Genomic DNA, 20,141 nt, shown 5'->3' on the forward strand with positions numbered 1-20,141 from the left:
AGGGTGCCATTTGGGGCACCCCCTAAACTATGAACTTCTGTTTACAACATAATTCTACCTTAGCGCTTTAGTATGTGGTCTGTGCTTGGGTTGTGTTTCATTCTAGAACGTACTTCCTTGTTCCCGCCCCTGAACCCTTGTCCTCTCCTGATTGGACTAGATAGCTCTGGACAGCCAGCTCTGTCCTCTGACTGGATAACCCTGACGAGTTCAGGAAACTGACAACATGGTAGCTCAGTATCACTTCTGCCCCACCAGAACCAGAAAGAAGTATGTGGGATGTTAAGACAATCCACTGCTGTGCATTTTGAGTACAAAATACAACCTTCCTTTTCTCCTCCTTTATACATATTGATTAGATTAAACTACTAGAAAAGAGGACACAGCTCTGTCTATACAAGCATAGAGTAGCAGCTTGGACCAAATACATGCTCATATAGGAAGCTGAGACTACGAGAATACTAATACAACACAGCCAGTCAGTCTTACCTGAGTGTTGGAGGCGGTTGGGCCTGGTTCTTGTCCAGTGGTCCGGGTGGGAGGAAACAGGAAGCGGTTCAGTTGAAGACAGGGGACCAGTCAGTACTGTGGTTCAGTTGAAGACAGGGGGCCAGTCAGTACTTTGGTTCAGTTGAAGACAGGGGGCCAGTCAGTACTGTGGTTCAGTTGAAGACAGGGGACCAGTCAGTACTGTGGTTCAGTTGAAGACAGGGGGCCAGTCAGTACTTTGGTTCAGTTGAAGACAGGGGGCCAGTCAGTACTGTGGTTCAGTTGAAGACAGGGGACCAGTCAGTACTGTGGTTCAGTTGAAGACAGGGGGCCAGTCAGTACTGTGGTTCAGTTGAAGACAGGGGACCAGTCAGTACTGTGGTTCAGTTGAAGACAGGGGACCAGTCAGTACTGTGGTTCAGTTGAAGACAGGGGACCAGTCAGTACTGTGGTTCAGTTGAAGACAGGGGACCAGTCAGTACTGTGGTTCAGTTGAAGACAGGGGGCCAGTCAGTACTGTGGTTCAGTTGAAGACAGGGGGCCAGTCAGTACTGTGGTTCAGTTGAAGACAGGGGACCAGTCACTACTGCAGTAACTGCTGCTGTGTCTGTTTCTCTCGGTCACTAGTCTGAGGGGAGCCTGCTCCCAGATCCCCTCTCTATCTGTCCGTGTCTGTCTCGCTCCAGGTGCTTTCACCATTCCCTACAGAGAGGAGAGAGATGAGAGAGGCGTCCATGTTACTTGGCAATTAGGAAGGGAAAGTGTGTGTTGGGGGTGAGGTTACAGTTTGGAGACCGGCCAGCAGCACAATACTTACTGTATATTGGGAATATGAAATTACTTTGTTTTCATGTAAAAAAAAATATATATATATATAACGGCAACCTTTGCAATAGGGATGACATGTCCTATCTGAGGTCACAGTTCAAATCAAAAGCACAGTGTGCACAGTATATTTTCCACAGACAGCCAGACAACACTTTCAGCAGGTCAAACAGAGAAGGCTTATCTTGAAATTCTGTCATGTAGTACTCTTATCTGTCTTGTAGTACTCCTATCTGTCTTGTAGTACTCCTATCTGTCGTGTAGTACTCCTATCTGTCTTGTAGTACTCTTATCTGTCTTGTAGTACTCCTATCTGTCTTGTAGTACTCCTATCTGTCTTGTAGTACTTATATCTGTCTTGTAGTACTCCTATCTGTCTTGTAGTACTTATATATGTCATGTAGTACTCCTATCTGTCTTGTAGTACTCCTATCTGTCTTGTAGTACTCCTATCTGTCTTGTAGTACTCCTATCTGTCTTGTAGTACGCTTATCTGAATTGTAGTACTTATATCTGTCTTGTAGTACTCCTATCTGTCTTGTCGTACTCCTATCTGTCTTGTAGTACTTATATCTGTCATGTAGTACACCTATCCAAACAAAACATGTTAAGTACTGTATGTACAGTGTCTACTGTACACTTATATAACAGTAATGTTGTCTGTCTTATTTAGGGTGTTTCCCAGACAGCTTGGCCTGCGTGATGACCCCTGGACCTCCCTGGGGGTCAAGTGGGAGGGTTGGGGGGGTCAGTATATTAGGAATGGCCTCTTTGGTTTTCCAGCTACATTCCTCTGGTGTGGGCTGTGAAGGGAGGGATGACTGGTTGATCATTATGGTACACAGTACTGCTTGCTACTCTACTCAGCCCACAGATCCCTCTCTATCTCTCTCTCTCTTCAGGGATAGGCTCATCCTGCTGGCTGGCAGGCAGGCGAGCTGCATCAACTAAACAAACACTGGCCATGCTATTTATACACCCATGGCTTGTCGGCATGGCAACCACACATTGTTTACCTGCATCACAAACTATTTCAGCTTTTGTATTTAAGTGTGTTTTTCTTCTTCTAGGAATTGTTTTATATTCTTAGCTTGTTTTCAATGTTGGGTCATTTCATAGCCTCAAGGCAGACATGAGATGTTTAATGTGATTGTCCTGTTTCTTTCTTTGGCTTCTTAGTCGTATGACTTTATTTGTTGATTTCAGGAAACAACAAAGTTTAGCTTTGAGCTGTCTGTCTGTCTGACTTTCTCTCTGTTTTGGTTTGTGTTGTTTACTTGTTTGTATTTTTATGTTTACTATAGTTTGTGAGGCTTGTGTGTCCCTCTCCCTCTTCAGTTCACGGCGAGGGCAGCCTGGAGGTCAGCCGTCTCCCGTGGCAACAAGGACGGGCCTGGACGTCAGGAGGAGGAACCAGGAACTTTCTCAGAGGCAACAGAAAACAGGTTACCTGATCCAGCGTCAGTTCAGTTTCCCTCTGGGCCTGAAAGCTACACTATCAACTACACTACCGTGTGTTCCAACCGTGACTTGTTCACAACACCAGCAATAACTGCAATCCTAGAAATCAGCATTTGAGAGACAACTGAGACAGTGATTGTCAGATATAGAGCATTTCACGGGGATATGATGTGATTATTTGGACAAATACACTGAACAAAAATATAAACGCAACATGTAAATATTGGTCCCATGTTTCATGAGCTGAAATAAAAGATCCCAGACATTTTCCATATGCACAAAAAGCATATTTCTCTCAAATTTTGGGCACAAATTTGTGGACGAGTGGTTTGCTGATGTCAACATTGTGAAAAGAGTGCCCCATGTTGGTGGTGGGGTTATGGTACGGTCAGGCATAAGCCACGGACAACGAACACTTGCAACTTGAATACACAGAGATACCGCGAGGCCCATTGTCGTGACATTCATCACCTCATGTTTCAGCATGAAAAACGCACCGCCCCATGTCGCAAGGATCTGTAAACAATTCCTGGAAGCTGAAAATGTCCCAGTTCTTCCATGGCCCGCATACTCACAAGACATGTCACGACTTCCTCTGAAGTGGGCTCCTCTCCTTGTTGGACGGTGTTCGGCGATCGACGTCACCGGCTTTCTAGCCATCGCCGCTCCATTTCCCATATGTCCATTTGTTTTGTCTTGTTCCATTACACACCTTGTTTTCATTATCTAATCACACTACATGTATTTAGTCCGCTGTTCCCCTCCATGTCTTTGTGTGTAATTGTTGATTGTTATGTGAGATGTTCACTCGCTATACTTTGTTTATGTTCCGTGTTTTTGGGGCACTTTGATGTCATGTTGTGCCTATTTCTTGACCGGAATAAACATTCCACAGGCCAAAACCTGATCAACTCTATGTGAAGGAAATGTGTCGCGCTGCATGAGGCAAATGGTGGTCCCACCAGATACTGACTGGTTTTCTGATCAACGCCCCTACTTTTTTTTTTTAAAGGTATATGTGATGAACAGATGCATATCTGTATCCCCAGTCGTGAAAATCATAGATTAGGGCATAATTCATTTGTGTTTATATTTTTGTTCAGTATAACAAGTGAAAGAATGCAAATTGTCAACGCATATCCATATTCAGCAAACTATCTCCTTTCCATGTGTAAGCCACCTGTGGCTGTCATATAATTATATTTCTATGCTACCTGTTCTGCTTTCTGCTCACATTATGAGCTACTGTACCCCGAGGTGATTGTGAAGTGGATAAATGGGTGAGATCACCTTAGCTGCTAATCTCTATATTAATCATTCACAGAGCAACCTAACTTGCATAATTCTTCAGAGTAATAAACTAGTACCGTGGAGTCAGGACTGATAGAAAGGTGAGAAGATACTGCAGAAAAGGGCTTCTTCTGCCTTTCAGCAGACATGCAGACACGTCCTCGTACACACACACACACACACACACACACACACACACACACACACACACACACACACACACACACACACACACTACTCACGCCTGCATCTTTTTCCCCTGACTCAGCAGCGGAGGGCACAGGTTTCAGTTCCCTGTCTCAGTCACACAGGAAACTCACTACCACAGGGTGTGTGTGTGTGTCGACTGCTTCCTGTTTACAAACAAAAGTTCAAACACGAAGTACCAGTGACTAAGCAGACCAGTTGGCAAGTGTAATCCAAACATGTTTCCAGCTGACCACCATTGTACCTGTTCCCAAGAACTCCAAAGTAACCTGCCTAAATGACTATCGCCCTGTAGCCCTCACATCTGTAATTATGAAGCACTTTGAAAGGTTGGTCTACGCACGACTCCAACACCATCATCAAGTTTGCTGATGACACAACGGTGGTAAGCCTGATCACCGACGGCGATGACAGGGGGAGGTCAGAGACTTAGCAGTGTGTGCCAGGACAACAACCTCTCCCTTAATGCCAGTAAGACCAAGGAGCTGATCGTGGACTATAGGAGAAAGAGAGGAGAGCACGTCCCCATCCACATCAACGGGTTTGTAGTAGAGCGGTTCGAGAGCTCCTTGGTGTGCACATTACTAAGGACTTGGTATAGCTAAAATGGTCCACACGCACCCGCACAGTTTTGGAGAGGGCATGACAGAGCCTCTTCCACCTCAGGACGCTGAAAATATTTGGCATGGGCCCTTCGGATCCTAAAATGTTTTGATCTCTGCAGTACCATACGAGACAACTGTTTCTGAGCCGGCAGAAATCACACATCAACGTCAATATCATGGGCATATCCAAGTAAATGCCAATAGAAAAAATGAAATCAAAATAAAGTTCTAACTAAAATGTGTAATTCATTGTTATTTGAATATGTAGGTAACAGTTTTCTGAAAGCAATAAGGCACCCGAGGCCGTTCTGTATCATGAATACAGTCACAGTTTTCTGGGTTGACTGGCCCTCCACCAAACAACCAGCTCTACCTGTGACTGTCTTTATGATACAGCACTGCCTCCGTGTTTTATTGATTCATGATTACATCCTCCCTCCCTCCTCCTCCTCAGATAACGAGCTCACACCCGGCATATAGCCTCTGTCCTGGTCTGCTCTACTCTCAGGCCTGGCAACGCTACGTTGTCAAAACTGGACATTGTATTTCATTTACCATTTGTTATTTTTATGGGGAAACAATACTGGGGGAGCACAAATTCTATCTGGGGGATCCCTGCCCGGGTTTGCCATCCCGTAAAGCCGGCCCTGGCTTGGTATGGCAAATGCACCGCCCTCGACCGCAAAGCGCTACAGAGGCTGGTGCGGACAGCCCAGTACATCACTGGGGCCGAGCTCCCTGCCATACAGGACCTCTGTATCAGACGGTATCAGAGGAAGGTTCCAGACAGATTCTACCCACACACATGACTGCTAAATAGCCATAAGACTATCTGCACTGACCCTATCTTGCACTGACTCTGTGCACACTCACAAGACTATACAGTATATACACACTATATACACACACTCACACACACTACATTGACACTCTCACAGAAAACCCACACACATTCACTACATACGCGCACACACTAGTGATGGAGGAAAACATCCAGAAGGTTACATATTTGGATATCAGTTTTTAGAATATATTGTATCGTTTTGACAAAATATACATATAATATGATGCACCATAACTTCAGTATTGTCCTCCATCTTCTTTTTAAATAGGGAGCCAATTTGTTTCAGCGCTTTGACTGATGCAAACTCATTTTCTCATCATCTCTCTCTTGTCCCTCTGCAGCAAACATATGGTAAGAAATATGTAGGGAACATGGAATCGCAATACATACACAGTGAGTGTACAAAACATTACGAACACCTGCTCTTTCCATGACATAGACTGACCAGGTGAATCCAGGTGGAAGATATGATCCCTTATTGATGGCACTTGTTAAATCCACTTCAACCAGTGTAGATGAAGGAGAGGAAACATGTTAAAGAAGGATTTGCAAGCCTTGAGACAATTGAGACATGGATTGTGTGTGTGTACCATTCAGAGGGTGAATGGGCAAGACAAAATATATAAGTAAGTGTATGGGGCATGGTAGTAGGTGCCAGAAGCACCGGTTTGTGTCAAAAACTGCAACGCTGCTGGGTTTTCCACACTCAACAGTTTCCCGTGTGTATCAAGAATTGATCACCACCCAAAGGACTTGACACAACTGTGGGAAGCATTGGAGTCAACATCCCTGTGGAACGCTTTCATTCCCCGACGAATTGAGTCTGTTCTGAAGGTTCTGGGAGGGTGCGCAACTCAATATTAGGAAGGTGTTCCCAGCCCTATCACACACACATAACACTCACCTGCATAATGACACAGACACGCACACACATACTGGTACTCCCTGTATATAGCTCCACATTGATCTGGTACTGGTACTCCCTGTACATAGATCCACAGTGATCTGGTACTAGTTCTCCCTGTATATAGCTCCACATTGATCTGGTACTGGTACTTCCTGTATATAGCTCCACATTGGTCTGGTACTGGTACTTCCTGTATATAACTCCACATTGGTCTGGTACTGGTACTTCCTGTATATAGCTTCACATTGATCTGGTACTGGTACTCCCTGTATATAGCTCCACATTGATCTGACACTGGTACTCCCTGTATATGGCTCCACATTGGTCTGGTACTGGTACTCCCTGTATATAGCTCCACCTTGATCTGGTACTGCTACTCCCTGTATATAGCTCCACATTGGTCTGGTACTGGTACTCCCTGTATATAGCTCCACATTGGTCTGGTACTGGTACTTCCTGTATATAGCTCCACAGTGATCTGGTACTGGTACTCCCTGTATATAGCTCCACATTGATCTGGTACTGGTACTCCCTGTATATAGCTCCATATTGGTCTGGTACTGGTACTCCCTGTATATAGCTCCACATTGGTCTGGTACTGGTACTTCCTGTATATAGCTCCACAGTGATCTGGTACTGGTACTCCCTGTATATAGCTCCACATTGATCTGGTACTGGTACTCCCTGTATATAGCTCCACATTGGTCTGGTACTGGTACTTCCTGTATATAGCTCCACAGTGATCTGGTACTGGTACTCCCTGTATATAGCTCCACATTGATCTGGTACTAGTACTCCCTGTATATAGCTCCATATTGGTCTGGTACTGGTACTCCCTGTATATAGCTCCACATTGGTCTGGTACTGGTACTTCCTGTATATAGCTCCACAGTGATCTGGTACTGGTACTCCCTGTATATAGCTCCACATTGATCTGACACTGGTACTCCCTGTATATGGCTACACATTGATCTGGTACTGGTACTTCCTGTATATAGCTCCACAGTGATCTGGTACTGGTACTCCCTGTATATAGCTCCACATTGATCTGACACTGGTACTTCCTGTATATAGCTCCACATTGATCTGACACTGGTACTCCCTGTATATAGCTCCACAGTGATCTGGTACTGGTACTCCCTGTATATAGCTCCACATTGATCTGACACTGGTACTCCCTGTATATAGCTCCACATTGATCTGGTACTGGTACTCCCTGTATATGGCTCCACATTGATCTGACACTGGTACTCCCTGTATATGGCTCCACATTGATCTGACACTGGTACTCCCTGTATATGGCTCAACATTGATCTGACACTGGTACTCCCTGTATATAGCTCCACAGTGATCTGACACTGGTACTCCCTGTATATAGCTCCACATTGATCTGACACTGGTACTCCCTGTATATGGCTCCACATTGATCTGACACTGGTACTCCCTGTATATAGCTCCACATTGATCTGACACTGGTACTCCCTGTATATGGCTCCATTCTTGTGTATTTTATTTGTGTATTTTATTTGACTATTTTTAACTCTGCATCATTGGGAACGGCTCATATGCAAGCACTTCACAGCAGTCTACATGTTGTATTCGGCGCATATTTAAAATACAATTTGATTTGATTTGTGTGTGTGTGTGTGTGTTCTTCCTTTCTTATCTCTTTTCTTCCATGGCTAAGATAACTCATGGCTCAGATGGCTCATGACTCAGATGGTTCAAAGCTCAGTATGACTCATGGCTCAGATGGTTCAAGGCTCAGATGACTCATGGCTCAGATGGTTCAAGGCTCAGATGGTTCAAGGCTCAGATGGCTCAAGGCTCAGATGGATCAAAGCTCAGATGGTTCAAGGCTTAGATGGTTCAAGGCTCAGATGGCTCATGGCTCAGATGGTTCAAGGCTCAGATGGCTCATGGCTCAGGTGGTTCAAGGCTCAGATGACTCATGGCTGAGATGGTTCAAGGCTCAGATGTCTCATGGCTCAGATGGTTCAAGGCGAAAATGGTTCAAGGCTCAGATGACTCATGGCTCAGATTACACATGACTCAGATGACTCAAGGCTCAGATGATTCAAGGCTCAGATGGTTCAAGGCTCAGATGGTTCAAGGCGCAGATGACTCATGGCTCAGATGGTTCAAGGCTCAGATGGTTCAAGGCTCAGATGGCTCAAGGCTCAGATGGATCAAAGCTCAGATGGATCATGGCTCAGATGGTTCAAGGCTCAGATGGTTCAAGGCTCAGATGGCTCATGGCTCAGATGGTTCAAGGCTCAGATGGCTCATGGCTCAGGTGGTTCAAGGCTCAGATGACTCATGGCTAAGATGGTTCAAGGCTAAAATGGTTCAAGGCGAAGATGACTCATGGCTCAGATTACACATGACTCAGATGACTCAAGGCTCAGATGATTCAAGGCTCAGATGGTTCATGGCTCAGATTACACATGACTCAGATGACTCAAGGCTCAGATGATTCAAGGCTCAGATGGTTCAAGGCTCAGATGGCTCATGGCTCAGATGGCTCATGGCTCAGATGACTCATAGCTCAGATGGTTCAAGGCTCAGATGGTTCAAGGCTCAGATGGCTCATGGCTCAGATGGTTCAAGGCTCAGATGGCTCATGGCTCAGATGGTTCAAGGCTCAGATGGCTCATGGCTCAGGTGGTTCAAGGCTCAGATGACTCATGGCTAAGATGGTTCAAGGCTAAAATGGTTCAAGGCGAAGATGACTCATGGCTCAGATTACACATGACTCAGATGACTCAAGGCTCAGATGATTCAAGGCTCAGATGGTTCATGGCTCAGATTACACATGACTCAGATGACTCAAGGCTCAGATGATTCAAGGCTCAGATGGTTCAAGGCTCAGATGGCTCATGGCTCAGATGGCTCATGGCTCAGATGACTCATAGCTCAGATGGTTCAAGGCTCAGATGGTTCAAGGCTCAGATGGCTCATGGCTCAGATGGTTCAAGGCTCAGATGGCTCAGATGGTTTAAGGCTCAGATGGCTCATGGCTCAGGTGGTTCAAGGCTCAGATGACTCATGGCTAAGATGGTTCAAGGCTAAAATGGTTCAAGGCGAAGATGACTCATGGCTCAGATTACACATGACTCAGATGACTCAAGGCTCAGATGATTCAAGGCTCAGATGGTTCATGGCTCAGATTACACATGACTCAGATGACTCAAGGCTCAGATGATTCAAGGCTCAGATGGTTCAAGGCTCAGATGGCTCATGGCTCAGATGGCTCATGGCTCAGATGACTCATAGCTCAGATGGTTCAAGGCTCAGATGGTTCAAGGCTCAGATGGCTCATGGCTCAGATGGTCCAAGGCTCAGATGGCTCATGATTCAGATGACTCATGGCTCAGATGACTCAAGGCTCAGATGACTCATGGCTCAGATGGTTCAAGGCTCAGATGGCTCATGGCTCAGATGGTTCAAGGTGAAGATGGCTCATGGCTCAGATGGTTCAATGAAAAGAATAAGATGAGACGTTTGTTCATTATGTCAAAAGCAGTGCATTATATGTAATAGGGTGTGATGATCTGACTGTGATGCCCATGGATGGGTTAATCAGTCACTGTCCCCCATTTATCTTTCTCTTTCTCTTTCTCTCTCTCTCTCTCTCTCTCTCTCTCTCTCTCTCTCTCTCTCTCTCTCTCTCTCTCTCTCGCTCTCTCTCTCGCTCTCTCTCTCTCTCTCTCTCTCTCTCTCTCTCTCTCTCTCTCTCTCAATTCAATTCAATTCAATTCAATTGACTTTATTGACATGGCAAGTTCGTTATTACTTACATTGTCAAAGTATACATATCGAAAAATACAAATAAAATGAAAATATATATTTATATATAAAATATATTTATATATAAATAAATGGTGGGACCAACAGCAATTAATAATAGTAGTAGTGGACATGGGATTACCATTAATAACAACTACAACAACAATATTAATGAGAACAACAATATATTAAAGCAATGGTAGTGGACCAGTGTCAACATGACTGAAAATACAGTCTCTCTCTCATGAATGAGAAGACACATGACATGGTATGAAAGATAAAACAAAACAAGATGGGAAATATTATCGACATTACTTTGCACTTTTCACTAGCTGTCCCTCAGGTTGTGGCAGGAGGACACATATTTGGATGCCAAATATCTCTTTCTCTCTCTCTCTCTCTCTCTCTCTCTCTCTCTCTCTCTCTCTCTCTCTCTCTCTCTCTCTCTCTCTCTCTCTCTCTCTCTCTCTCTCTCTCTCTCCCTCTCTCTACCCCTCTCTTTCCCTCACTCTCTTTCTAGCTCTCTATTTCTCCACTCCTATCTTTCTCTCTCTCGTTCTCTCTTTCTACCCCTCCTCTCTCCCTCTCTCACTCTCTCTGTCTCTCTCTTTCTACCCCTCCTCTCTTTCTCTCTCTCTCTCTCTCTCTCTCTCTCTCTCTCTCTCTCTCTCTCTCTCTCTCTCTCTCTCTCTCTCTCTCTCTCTCTCTCTCTCTCTCTCTCTCTCTCTCTCTCTCTCTCTCTCTCTCTCTCTCTCTCTCTCTCTCTCTCTCTCTCTCTGTGTGAATTTAAGCTTCCCTCACAGAAGGCAAAGTCTTCTCCCTCTTTGAGTTCTGTCTCCCACATGCTGGGTATCAGTAGCTATCAGTTACACAACTCCCAACCAAGCCATATCGCTGTGTGTGAATGTGTGTGTGTGTGTGTGTGTGTGTCTATGTGTGTGTGTGTGTGTGTGTGTGTGTGTGTGTGTGTGTGTGTGTGTGTGTGTGTGCACGCGTGTGTCCTATCAGCAACCAGAGTGTCAAAGATCACCTCAGCACCTGGACACAGCCAGGTGACCTGACCTGTTTCCCAGTAGTCACCTGACTATCATGCTGCACTCACATGCTGACACTTTAACACACATCACAGAACGCCAAACAGGGCCTGGCCATAAACTACCGTGTAATGTAGTAATAGCACAATAATAGCATACGTGTGTGTGTGGACAGTACACAGCAGGACAGTACACACACGCAGGACAGTACACAGCAGGACAGAACACAGCAGGACAGAACGCAGGACAGAACACAGCAGGACAGAACACAGCAGGACAGAACACATCAGGACAGAACACAGCAGGACAGAGCACAGCAGGACAGTACACATCAGGACAGTACACATCAGGACAGAACACAGCAGGACAGAACACAGCAGGACAGTACACATCAGGACAGAACACAGCAGGACAGAACACAGCAGGACAGTACACATCAGGACAGTACACAGGACAGAACACATCAGGACAGTACACATCAGGACAGAACACATCAGGACAGAACACAGCAGGACAGTACACAGCAGGACAGAACACAGCAGGACAGAACACATCAGGACAGAACACATCAGGACAGAACACAGCAGGACAGAACACAGCAGGACAGTACACAGCAGGACAGTACACATCAGGATGGAACACATCAGGACAGTACACAGCAGGACAGAACACATCAGGACAGTACACATCAGGACAGAACACATCAGGGCAGTACACAGCAGGAAAGCACACAAGAGAGACATCAGGGACCGTAACATACCCTGTTTCACGGAATCATGGATCTCTCCAGGATATACTGTCCCTGTCCATACAGCCAGCTGGGTTCTCAGTACATTACGCAAACAGGAATAAAGAACTCTCCGTGAATAAGAAAGGTAGAGGAGTATGTTTCATGATTAACTACTCATGGTGTGATTGTGAAAACATCCTTTTGTATCCTTTTGTTAACCCGACCTAGAATAACTCACAAATGCCGACCGCATTACCCCCCAAGATAATTCTCTTCAGGTTATAGTCACAGCCATGTACAGTTGAAGTCGGAAGTTTACATACAACTTAGCCAAATACATTTAAACTCCGTTTTTCACAGTTCCTGACCTTTATTCTAGTAAAAATTCCCTGTCTATTGTCAGTTAGGATCACCACTTTATTTTTAAAATGTGAAATGTCAGAATAATAGTAAAGAGAATTGTTTATTTCAGCTTTTATTTCTCTCATCACATTCCCAGTGGGTCAGAAGTTTACATACACTCAATTAGTATTTGGTAGCATTGCCTTTAAATTGTTTAACTTGGGTCAAACGTTTCAGGCAGCCTTCCACAAGCTTCCCACAATAAATTGGGTAAATTGGGTGAATTTTGGCCCATTCCTCCTGACAGAGCTGGGGTAACTGAGTCAGGTTTGTAGGCCTCCTTGCTCGCACATGCTTTTTCAATTCTGCCCACAAATGTTCTATAGGATTAAGGTCAGGGCTTTGTGATGGCCACTCCAATACCTTGACTTTGTTGTCCTTAAGCCATTTTGCCACAACTTTGGAAGTATCCTTGGGTAATTGTCCATTTGGAAGACCCATTTGCAACCAAGCTTTAACTTCCTGACTGATGTCTTAAGATATTGCTTCAATATATCCACATACTATGCCTACCTCATGATGCCATCTATTTTGTGAAGTACACCAGTCCCTCCTGCAGCAAAACACCCCCACAACATGATGCTGCCACCCTCGTGCTTCAGAGTTGGGATGGTGTTCTCCCCCTTTTTCCTCCAAACATAACAATTGGTCATTATGGCCAAACAGTTCTATTTTTGTTTCATCAGACCATTTCTCCAAAAAATACAATCTTTGTCCTCATGTGCAGTTGCAAACTGTAGTCTGGCTTTTTTTATGACGGTTTTGGAGCAGTAGCTTCTTCCTTGCTGAGCGGCCTTTCAGGTTATGTCGATATAGGACTCGTTTTACTGTGGATATAGATGATTTTGTAACTGTTTCCTCCAGCATCTTCACAAGGTCCTATGCTGTTGTTCTGAGATTTATTTGCACTTTTCACACCAAAGTACGTTCATCTCTAGGAGAAATGTGTGTGTTTTTGCCAATTTTAACTGCACACTTGTTGTTTGTGTACATGGATTTTATAATGTCATATGTTTTTCCCCCAACACTACATTCCATCAGTTTGTAAAGCAGACCCTCAAGCCAAATCGAGTCAAAAGCTTTTTTTAAATCAACAAAGCATCAGAAGACCTTGCCTTTGTTTTGGTCCTCTCTCTTTGTCCCCCTCCTCTCTCCACCCCTCTCTCTCTCTCTGTGTCTGTCTGTCGGATGCATGGGCCTAGGCTACTGCCTAAACCTATTCATTCAACCTATAGAAAACTCTAATAAGTTTAATCAAATTTAAGCTTACTAAGAAATAAATGATCCATGCAGGCCTGAAAATCCCTCCATAGGTTGAAAACCAAATGGCCAATAACCTATCCTCCTACTAGGCCTATCATAAAAGCTTTAAATGATTAACAGCAGCTTACTCCCCGAATACTCTAGCCTAAAAGGTGTTGTCCTGAAGTTACCGCTTTAAAAAATGATAAGAATGAAAGTCTATAGCCTCGGCATAGGCTATTCTCAATCACAGCTTTATGAGAGATAAAATAGAATATTAGGCTATTCTCAATCACAGCTTTATGAGAGATAAAATAGAATATTATTATCCAGTTCTTAAGACAGTCTGATTCCATCCAGCCCATGATGTATAACCAACCTGGTGCACTAGGCCTATACAGGGAGTAATGCCATTTCTCATCTGACTGTTACTGCTCCATGTGTGCACAACGCAGATGCAGACACACCCTCCCACACACACACTCACACACACACACACACACACACACACACACACAAACCTGTTCCGTGCTGATGCTCCTCCACCACAAAGGAATATTAGAAAACATTTCCCTGCACTTAGCCTCTGTCCAGGGTTTCAAAAACATTATATTTCGTCATGATTCGTCCAGTTTTAGCATTCCATTTTGCGCTATATTCCAACTGTCATTTTATTTACCATTTTTGAAAGAATAATATTCAGGTTAGGGGGCCAATAGGGTGCGATACCATCGTTTATCATACTGTTTTATGATACATAATCATGACTTTGCCCTACCCTACCTGTTACATTATTTATCATTATGAAGCTTACCAGTAGTTTTTTAAAACAGCTGAGCCAGTCACATGTTGTTTGTTTACAAGCGCACAATGACCAGAGACTAGTGAGTCACTTTCACTGTGTAGCATGCACCAGGTGATCCAGTAAAACTTGTATGGAATTCGCAAACTAAATATTTGTCAGCTAAATATCTTATAACTATTCAATTAACTGTGTAAAATGTGGTAAATACTCTGCAGTTGTGCATTTGGTTGGCAAACTTAGGAGCTCGTTAGCTAAGTGTTTAGCTTCTTGCAAAATCAAGCTTCTCTCGGTAAAAGCAGAGAATTCCTGTCCTTGATCAAGGTCCTTGCCGTCTGTTTTGTGCGTGCAGAAAACTGTGAGTAGCATTTTTGAGTTACTTGCATATTCTTATGAGCTGGGATGTTTGTCCTGCAAATACTTTATGTCAGAGACCGTATAAACTGTTTGCATGCAGTCTTTAGCATTTAGCTAGCATCCGCTACGGGATTTTACATGTACTTGTTAGCATTGCTAACCTTCGGGTTACAGAGGCTCAGTGGGATCTTTTGAGCTTGAAAATAGAAGCCCCTTGTGTTCAATGCAGGTAATACCATATATCCCGGGATGGTACAAGGACGGTATGAAGGTATGAAAATCTGGATCCCTCCCAAGCTCAGTGTGCGTGAAACATGTGACCTACTAACATGTGAGGGAGAGAGAAAGAGAGAGAGAGAGAGAGATAGGAGTATAGTACAGTACAGCAAAGTAAAGTGTGTTTTTTCAAGGAAAGGATTCACAAAAAGGCGCTCTTAAGAGGTGTGTGTGTGTGTGTGTGTGTGTGTGTGTGTGTGTGTGTGTGTGTGTGTGTGTGTGTGTGTGTGTGTGTGTGTGAGTGTGTGTGTGTGTGTGTGTGTGTGTGTGTGTGTGTGTGTGCGCATTAGAGTGACGTGTGATCTGGAGGAGCACACACGGGTGTCTTAACACGGGGAGACGGAGTGCACTAACTCCGCACATCAGCATGCCAAGCATCCCCTAAGGGAATTACCCAGCATTCCTGAGTCAGGCCTGGTTAGAGGAGTGGAGAAGGAGGCGAAGAAGAGAGGGAGAAGAAGAAGAAGAAAAAGAGGAGATGAGGAGAGCTCAGCTTTGATCTCCTTTGAGAGGAGCAGAAACACTAGGGTTAGGGAAGGGGCGAAAGCGGCTGTGTTTGTGTGTGAGTTTGTGCGAGTGCACATTTGTGTGTTTGTGTGTGTGTGTGTGTGTGTGTGTGTGTGTGTGTGTGTGTGTGTGTGTGTGTGTGTGTGTGTGTGTGTGTGTGTGTGTGTGTGTGTGTGTGTGTGTGTGTGTGTATTTGTGCATGTGCACACATTCATTTGTGTGTGTGTGTGCGTGTGTGTATGTCAGCTTTATCTGCACTACAGTCCTGGCGTCTCACAGACGGCTGCAGAGGATTGAGCTACTCCGGTAAAACTGCAAATCTGTTCCTGTTCTATTAATCTAACAGTGTAACTGACTGACATCAAGTATAATGCCTGGATTAAGGCTCTTCTGCAAGGTATTAAGGACAAAAATGTGCTTGTCTAAGAAACGTTCAGGGCATCGTCTACCCTCCCCACTTCTCCTTCCTCTGTCACAACCTCTGTCCATGTCTTTCTATCCCTCTTTCTTTGTCTGTCTCTCTCTTTCCCTCCTCTCCTCTCCTCTGTCTCAGACTCTCTCTCTCTGTCTTTCTCGCTCTCTCTTTCTCTCTCTCTTCTTCCGACTCTCTCTTCTCACCATCTCTCTCTATTACGAGTTATAAAAGCAAGGTATCACAAAAAAGTGTCTCTAAAATGTGTCTGATTTAATTCAACCTCCACCCGCCCCTCTAACCTCCATCCGTCCCTCCTTTCCCTATCCACCCCTTGGGAACCTCCAGCAAGGTCTGAAGCCCCAGACTGAGGACAGACAGATAGGGACTGGAAGGAATAAGAACAAGACCTAACAGATGGCAACGCTGTCAGAGAGGCAACTGGCACTGTGTGTGACGGGGTGTGGGGGGAGTGTGTGTGTGGGTGTGCGTGTGCGATTGCAAGCTTTGTATCTCATCTTTTTCGGCTCCCTGACAATAAATGCTGTCTAAATACAACTGAAGCCCCACCATCTTTCTCTGACATTCTTTTGTTTCTAGGTGAAACCAAATGACTCATTCATTTTCACAACCATCATATGCCACACACCTTGTGGTTTCTGTGCTCACCATCAGTGGTGGAAAATGTCCCCAATTGTCATACTTGAGTAAAAGTAAAGATACCTTAATAGAAAATGACTCAAGTAAAATTAAAATACTACTTGAGTAAAAGTCTAAAAGTATTTGGTTTTAAATATACTTAAGTATCAAAAGTAAATGTAATTTCTAAAATAGACTTACGTGTCAAAAGTAAAGGTATAAATCATTTCAGATTCTTTATATTAAGCAAAGCAGATTTTCTTGATTTTTTTATTTACGGATAGTCAGGGGCACATTCCAACACTCAGACATCACGTACAAACTAAGCATATGTGTTTAGCAAGTCTGCCAGATAAGAGGCAGTAGGGATGACCAGGGATGTTCTCCTCATACCGTAAGTGTGTGAATTGGAACATTTTCCTGTCTCCCAAAACCGACTGAAGTAGTACTGTAAAGTATTTCTACTTAAGTACTTTACACCACTGCTCAACCCCCTTGTGATCAACGTTCTATGAACCAAAGCATGAACACAGATTCACTCTTTGCTGGTCAGTTTGTGCATTAGTTTAGAAAATTATTCCGTGCACCCTAATGAGTGACAAACACATCTCTTCTTTCCTAAGAAAATACAGTGGGAGACCAAGGTTTGCTCTTTGTATGGAACCATTCACTAGTTGTGCCCACGTTTTTTCCCTGTGAATCCTAGAGGGCCTTGGCAGACTTGTGACCATAGTTATGCAATGGAGGTCGAACACGCCACACACACGGTATGTACACACCCACACACACCATACACACCGTACACACCCACACCGTACAAACACCGTACACACCCACACATGGTATGCACAGACCGTACTATGTTGTTTGGATTCCAGGCTGCTTCTACACTGTCAGTACTTACAGTACCAGTCAAAAGTTTGGACACACCTACTCAGTCAAGGTTTTTCTTTATTTTTACTATTTTCTGCATTGTCGAATAATAGTGAAGACATCAAAACTATGAAACAACACATATGGAATCATGTCATAACCAAAAAAGTTTTAAACATATTTAAATATATTTTATATTTGAGATTCTTCAAAGTAGCCACCATTTGCCTTGATGACAGCATTGCACACTCTTGGCATTGTCTCAACCAGCTTCACCTGGGATGCTTTTCCAACAGTCTTTAAGGAGTTCCCGCATATTCTGAGCACCTGCTGGCTGCAGGTATCGCTAAAGAATGCTGTGGTAGCCATGCTGGGTTTGTGTGCCTTGAATTCTAAATAAATCACCAACAGTGTCACCAGCAAAGCACCTCCACACCATCAAACCTCCTACTCTATGCTTCACTGTGGGTACCATGCATGCGGAGATCATCCGTTCACCTACTCTGCGTCTCACAAAGACACAGAGGTTGGAACCAAAACAAAAATCTCAAATTTGGACTCATCAGACCAAAGGACAGATTTCCACCAATCTAATGTCCATTGCTCGTGTTTCTTGGCCCAAGCAAGTCTAATCTTCTTATTGGCGTCCTTTAGTTTTGGTTTCTTTGCAGCAATTCGTCCATGAGGTAGGTGTGTCCAAACTTTTGACTGGTACTGTATGTCTGACAGGTCTAATGATATCTGCTGAAACATGAGGTTACCGTGGGACTCTGTCCAAACTAATGCCTGTCTGAGTGTCTGTTACACCCCCACCATGTCCCCCGGGGGAGAGGATAGTTCTCTGGAAAGTCTTTGTAGAGTCGCTGGCTTTACCTCTGGAGTGTGTGTGTGTGTGTGTGTGTGTGTGTGTGTGTGTGTGTGTGTGTGTGTGTGTGTGTGTGTGTGTGTGTATGTGTGTGTGTGTGTGTGTGTGTGTGTGTGTGTGTGTGTGTGTGTGTGTGTGTGTGTGTGTGTGTGTGTGTGTGTGTGTGTGTGTGTGTGTGTGTGTTGATGTGCTGATGAGGACAAATGTGGACCCTCTACTGTTGACTCTCCCTCTAACATCTCTCCAAAGACACAGCCTTTAGATAAGCCTATGTCACAGGTGTCACATACACATGTCGACATAGGATCAGGGCTGTTAGCCCCACACGAGAGGCCCCACCAGCCCGGTCAGTCTCGACATGACCCTTGCTTTTTCCACATACATACATGTAACACACACATCATCGCCGATCACTCGAGTATGAGTATGAGTATGTTGGAGAGTTCTACACGCAAACTTGCTCTCTCACCATGGTCATACACACAAACAAAAGTCCAGGACACCCTCCAATGAAAACATACTTCCAGGCACAAATACATACTCATGCACGCATAAACACACAGCTACAGTACCAGTCAAAAGTTTGGACACACCTACTCATTCAAGGGTTTTTCTTTATTTTTTACTATTCTCTACATTGTAGAATAATAGTGAAGACATCAAAACTATGAAATAACACATATGGAATCATGTAGTAACCATAAAAGATTTAAACAAATCAAAATATTTTGAGATTTGAGATTCTTCAAAGTAGCCACCCTTTGCCTTGATGACAGCTTTGCACACTCTTTGCATTCTCTCAACCAGGTTCATGAGGTAGTCACCTGGAATGCACTTCAATTAACAGGTGTAAATCGTTAAAAGTTCATTTGTGGATATCTTTACTTCTTAATGTGTTTGAGCCAATCAGGTGGGGGGGTATACAGAAGACTGCCCTATTTGGTTAAAGACCAAGTCCATATTATAGCAAGAACAACTCAAATAAGCAAAGAGAAACGACAGACCATCATTACTTTAAGACAGGGCTGCCCAACCCTCTTCCCGGAGAGCTACAGTCCTGTGGGTTTTCAGTCCAACCCTCATTTAACACACCTGATTCTGCTAATTAGCTGCTCAACAAGACCTTAACTAGCTGAATCAGATACGCTAAATTAGAGTTGGACTGGTAACTTACAGAACAGTAGATCTCCAGGAAGACGGTTGCTTTAAGACATGAAGGTCAGCCCTGCTTTAAGACATGAAGGTCAGCCAACGCGGAAAATTTCAAGAACTTTGAAAGTATCTTCAAGTGCAGTCACAAAAACCATCAAGCGCTATGATGAAACTGGCTCTCATGATGTTCGTCACAGGAATGGAAGACCCAGAGTTACCTCTGCTGCAGAGGATAAGCTCAGAATTACCAGCCTCAGAAATTGCAGCCCAAAAAAATGCTTCACTGAGTTCAGGTAACAGACACATCTCAATATCAACTGTTCAGAGGAGACTGTGTGAAACAGACACATCTCAAGATCAACTTTTCCGAGGAGACTGCGTAAATCAGGTCTTCACGGTCAAATTGATGCAAAGAAACCACTACTAAAGGACC

The 20,141-nt window shown here is 44.2% G+C and overlaps 1 protein-coding gene across 2 annotated transcripts in view; it reads right to left on the reverse strand.

Annotated features, from left to right (window-relative positions):
• LOC139373698 (ataxin-1-like) overlaps window positions 1–20,141 on the reverse strand; it is a 190,738-nt gene that overhangs the window by 140,271 nt on the left and 30,326 nt on the right. Inside the window, exon 2 of one of the 2 annotated variants that reach the window (XM_071114570.1) lies at window positions 490–1,191. The exons of the other annotated variant lie outside the window; for it this stretch is intronic. The gene's annotated coding sequence lies outside the window, so the exon portion shown is untranslated. The remainder of the gene's footprint in view (window positions 1–489; window positions 1,192–20,141) is intronic. 2 annotated transcript variants of the gene reach the window in all.

The sequence above is a fragment of the Oncorhynchus clarkii genome, chromosome 18 (genome assembly GCF_045791955.1).
Source record: "Oncorhynchus clarkii lewisi isolate Uvic-CL-2024 chromosome 18, UVic_Ocla_1.0, whole genome shotgun sequence".
Taxonomy (NCBI): Eukaryota; Metazoa; Chordata; class Actinopteri; order Salmoniformes; family Salmonidae; genus Oncorhynchus; species Oncorhynchus clarkii.